This window comes from Clupea harengus, chromosome 17, assembly GCF_900700415.2.
Source record: "Clupea harengus chromosome 17, Ch_v2.0.2, whole genome shotgun sequence".
NCBI lineage: Eukaryota > Metazoa > Chordata > Actinopteri > Clupeiformes > Clupeidae > Clupea > Clupea harengus.
In genome coordinates, this window is record NC_045168.1 from 15,418,347 (window position 1) to 15,423,915 (window position 5,569).

Below are 5,569 nucleotides of genomic sequence, written 5' to 3' on the forward strand. Positions count from 1 at the left end.
CGTTGTTTTGGTTCGGACAGCATCGCATTGAGACAGGGACACGCTCTTTTATTAACGTGCTTGCAAATACGATGATGCAGGTAACAAGCTAGCCTTCCCGGTCCCATTTTAGGTTTTATAGGCCTAATACAATGTAAATTCTTTCAGCAATTGAAGATGCATGAGTAATTATCCTCACGCATATCGCTGTAGATTAGGCTAATGAATTGAAAATTGTAGACAGATTCTTTGCAAGCCAGTTGGACATAGCTAAGTGAATTGCTAAGTTAAATGTTTTAGCTTAGATATAGAATATTCCATATTCCAAGGTCAAATATAAATGTAGAAGAAGAGCAACAGCAGAACAAGCATAAACCCGACCGGTGAGGCAGAGGTACTGTTTTCCTCCTCTCCGTGTGTTTTCACTGCGGTTTTATGTCAGATCAGCAAGACTAAGTAGGTTCTACGCATGCGCTCAACCCAGTTTGTGAGGGATTGCGCAATCTGAGATGAGGCACAGCTCGTCGCTGCCTCACCGTCTCACTGTCTCGTGTCAGTTTGAACAGGACATGCGCAAATTCAGCGATTTTGATTATAAAAATGCTCGCAATGATTGGAATCAGGCAGAAAATACATTTATAGCACAGATCAGGTCCTATAGAGGTCCTTTCTTTTGCCTACACATACTTTTCTTTACTGTTTTCTTGAAATGTAATAAACTACAAACACATGTATTCACTGTCATTGATTAAATATGACTGTAACTGATAACATAATGGAATATAGCCAGGACAGCCTTACAGTCGCAACGCTTTGTGTTGCGTTGCTTGGCGTCGAGGTCTGTCATATCACAAAATTCATAATTTACCCACCTCTAATTTTACCACTACAGCCCTGGCCATGCGTGATATTTTTGTATATTTCACCTAACTAAAAACCATGAGGCAAAAGTGGTATTTATGATTATACTCTAGAACACCTCGGCAATAATAAAATGAGAGTAAATGGAATGTAGTAAAAAAAGTTTTTTATTAAAATGAAATCTAAAGACACTAAAATGAAATCTAGTTTTAGAGGTCCTCAGACTTTGTACAAAAACACATTGTTAATATTCTGGAAGTTTTCTTTTTTACTCTGAGCCCTGTAAACATACTTTAGGTGTTTGCTCCACATAGGTGAGTTTAGCATTCAGAAAGTGTGTGTGGTTTCTATACTAATTATAAGTCATTTAGAAAATTACACTTTTCTTCACTTAGACCACTATGCATATTGATAAGAAAGGTGTGAACATTCTGGGACACCTCGGTCAAAGACAATGGCCATGACGTAATGGGCCTGGAATGTCTGTGGCCCACTACCCCCTACAGGTTTTCTTGACACATCATGACCCAATAGTGATCACTGAATTACCATTCCCTTATCATATGAATAGTTGTCATTTGCTAATGGGAGGGTCGAAACCTCACTTAGAGGCTGAAATGTACAAGGGATTCGTTATATTGTCCTTACAAAGTGATTATTTATATTTTAGTTTCAAACTTTACATATTTTAAAAGAAAGGGGTTCAATGTTGCTGTGGGTGTTAGTTTTATGTTTTTAGGACAAAAACTTGCAGAGATTTTAAAATATATTAATCAAAATACCACCAATACCAAAAATACCACGGGGCAGCTTGGGGCTGGAAGACTTAAACAGGAAACAGACTGTGAAAAGAATACAACACCAATAAGATGGTATGATATGAAAAACTGCATATACTGCATGCAAACATCAGCTGCTTTCACTATTCCTCGTGTAGTGAGGCAGTGAGGTAATGTACAGTCAACAAGAAGACTGATAATATTGACAAAACTAGTAACTGATTAACAATGACTGTAAAGGGTGTGCTTCGGGTATGGTGGTGTCGCACTGGTGTGTCGATAAGAACACCTCTAGAGTCAGAATGCCGTTTATGGGTTTACTAGAAGAATGCAGGCAGCACAGGGTTAAAATCCCGCATAGCCAGCAAAATCAGACACGTTTTGTATGTTTGTGATACTTTGCTGCAAGTCACTGACAAACTAAGTGAAAATGCAGTCCAACATCCACCACTAAGTACATAAACGAGCAAACTAGTTGCCGTGCTGACTAATCAGGTGATCATAACTTCTCACGAGAGTAGTGCCGCGAAACAGATCTCAAAGATATAGTTGTGATTGAAGAGGTTCTGGTGATCGTCCCTGTAGACCAGGGACCGCGGCCGCGGGCCAGATCGGCCCGCCGGCTCCTCAGAATTTTGCAAAAGGTTCCATTGATTTGAATGGGCCACCCCAACGTTTACTGCTGCCATTGGCAAAGGGTTTTGTGCTTCTACTTCACATCTTTCATATCATTCCACATGTAGTCCAGTCATTTAATGGAAACTGCATTGAAGTCAGCAAGTAATGGGTTGCTACCAGGGATGGATTACTGAACGCGAATGCTTGTTAAGCCCCGTCCTGTTTCTTAGTTAGTTTTCCTTTTGTTTTCATGTGTTCTTCGGTTTTGTGTTGTGTTTGTTTACTCATGTCTCCTCGTTTCAGACTCCTCACGCCCTGTGTGTGCCCCGCCTTGTTGATTGTCTGGTCCGCCTTGATTGTTTTCACCTGTCCCTGATTATCGATTGTATATAGTCCATGTGTTCCTGTCTTGTTGCGTTCTCGTCATTGTATTTCCGTTGTCTTTTCCCTGGGTTCTATGCGTTTCTAGCGATCATTGTTATCATAGTTTTCCATGTTTATTGATTTCCCTGTGTTGCCGACCTCTGCCTGTTTTACGGATTACCCTTTTGCCTCTGATTGTTTGCTTGGATATTAGACTCACTGCCCATGTACCGACCCCTGTTAAGTAAAGTTTCCACTTCTCTCATTTATCTCTGTGTCAGAGTCGTACGTGTGAGTTCTGCACATCACTCCCCCGTAACACTGCTTTGCAAACGGCCGATCACTGCAGATTGCCTGTATGTCGCTTTGGAGAAAAGTGTCTGCTAAATACCAGTCCTTGACCTTTATTATTCTAAAACATGGCTTAGTTAACAGTGTCAAGTGAATGCATATGGATGCAGTACACATGAACAAACTGTATATGTATGCTGTTTGGACGTATTGTGTTAAGGTATGGTCTCCACACTCTAATGTCTTTATACCTGATTGCAGGATCCTATGTGGTCAGACACTGTGAGAAGTCCAGCCCAACGGTTTGTGAACAATGTCCCACTACAACGTTTACAGATGAGGAAAATGGACTGCTGCGGTGCAAGTCCTGCACAGTCTGTGACTCAAGTACGTGAACTCTTACATTCATGCTGAGAAAACCTGCGGTTTATCCGTTTGATTCTGTTAAACTTGTCTTTGGTTCCAACAGAAGCGGGTTAAAGGTTAGGAGGAAGTGTAGCCCAACATCAGACACACTCTGTGAGCCTCTGGAAGGTCACTGGTGTACTGACCCCATCAAAGATGGCTGCCTAAGAGCTGTGGAACACACCAAGTGCTCACCAGAGCAGTACGTCAAAGAGAAAGGTGTGTTCATTCTCCACAGACATTAGAGTGTGTGACGAGTGTGTTAAACAGTGTCTGCGTAGTCATGGTGTTCAAAAAATATACTTTTATTGTAAGGGTTTAGAAAAATGGCTTGCATAGATGGTTAAGGTAGTCCTTGGTGTGACTCATTTAACACACACACACACACACACACAGGTACAGCCTATTCTGATACAAGATGTGAGACCCGTGGGCATGGCACAGTCTCAGATGGGTCTTCGACTTTCTGCAGGTCACACACACAGTAAGTCTGCCATCTCTCAAAGTCTCCGAATCACTTCCAGCATTCCCAGTTTTGCCTGAGAGGTTTTTACAGTTTCTCCTTTTTATCTTGACAGACATGACACAGACATGGAAGAACATGGAACGAAGAGAGTTGCTTCATCTTCATTTGATGACTGTGACAAGGCCAAAACTGGCACAGCCATCGCCTTGGTCAGTTTCATGGCTACCTTGATTTTCACTTGTGTGGCCAGAAGTCCTCAGAGAACCTTGCAACCTTTAATGTTCTCACTAACGTTTATGGGCATATGTGGTGTTTTGTGTGCATATGTGTGTGGACTGAATTACTTTTGTGTGTGTGTCAGTGTGATTGGGTGTGTGGGTATATGCGTGTGTGTGTGTCATTAGATTGTGCGGGACAAGTTTTATTTTCTTTGAGCGTGATTGATTGTCTTTATTAAAGCTTTAGATGTATTTAATACTGTACCATAATGCAGACCAACACAGCACAAGTGATATCCAATACAATACCACACACACACACACACACAAACACACACACACGAGCCCTATATGCTCATAGCAGGTAGCTGACAGACAAACATGGCCCCTTGTCTTATTGTCGTAGATTACTTTTATTTTTCACACACTTTACACTTTTCACCAGCATTATTTATCACACCAGGTTTTCTCTGAACAACTGTAATTACTCCGAGGGTCTGCATGTGATTTTTGTTATTAAACCAAGACCTACTGAAGAGATCCACTACGTTTGTGTCTGAGTGTGTTTGTGCAGCCCACACCCAGCATGGGAGACTCATGGGAGGGAAACACGCCAGCGCAGACAAACACAACCAGGTTACTATGCAACCAAGACTCACATCATTGACCACACTATGTGACTGCTGTTAGGGTGCAGTGACCTCACTAATGTGACTGCTGTTAGGGTGCAGTGACATCACTAGTGTGACAGCTGTTGGGGTGCAGTGACATCACTAGTGTGACAGCTGTTAGGGTGCAGTGACCTCACTAGTGTGACTGGTGTTAGATGCAGTGACCTCACTAGTGTGACTGGGTGCAGTGACCTCATAAATGTGAATGGTGTTAGATGCAGTGACATCACTAGTGTGAATGGTGTTAGGGTGTAGTGACCTCACTAGTGTGACTGGGTGCAGTGACCTCACTAGTGTGACAGCTGTTAGGGTGCAGTGACCTCAGCAGAAACAATCCAAAATAATTTTTAAGTAGATAAACTGACCTTTCATCATCAAGTAAGTGTTTACCTGCTTATTATTTTTGTATTATGTGTGTTCACGGTTGTATATGTTTGTATGGGTGTGTGTTCACGTTTGTATATGTTTGTATGGGTGTGTGTTCATGTTTGTATATGTTTGTATGGGTGTGTGTTCACGTTTGTATATGTTTGTATGGGTGTGTGTTCACGTTTTTGTGTGTTTGTATGGGTGTGTGTTCACGTTTGTATGGGTGTGTGTTCACGTTTGTGTGTGTTTGTATGGGTGTGTGTTCACGTTGTGTGTGTTTGTATGGGTGTGTGTTCACGTTTGTGTGTGTTTGTATTGAATAAAGAAGACTTTGTTTAGTTTAAAACACACAGGAAGTGCCTCTGCAGCATGTGGAGACTGTGATGATGGAACATGCTGAGATGGATCAGGCATATCCTGCAGACCACACACACACACACACACACACACACACACACACTCTTTCATCCTCCCACTGGATTTCTGCTTTCATTTATTTATGTGACTTAAAATGCTTTTGCACTTCTGCCTTTCATCAATAGAGAATCC

At 41.8% G+C, this 5,569-nt stretch overlaps 1 long non-coding RNA gene across 1 annotated transcript; it reads left to right on the forward strand.

The window, feature by feature from the left end:
* Positions 1-2,452: 2,452 nt before the first annotated feature.
* On the forward strand, positions 2,453-4,143 carry LOC116224388. The gene is made up of 4 exons (XR_004165556.2): positions 2,453-3,278; positions 3,361-3,515; positions 3,693-3,780; positions 3,875-4,143. It is a non-coding gene; the product is annotated as an uncharacterized LOC116224388 (long non-coding RNA).
* Positions 4,144-5,569: the final 1,426 nt, after the last annotated feature.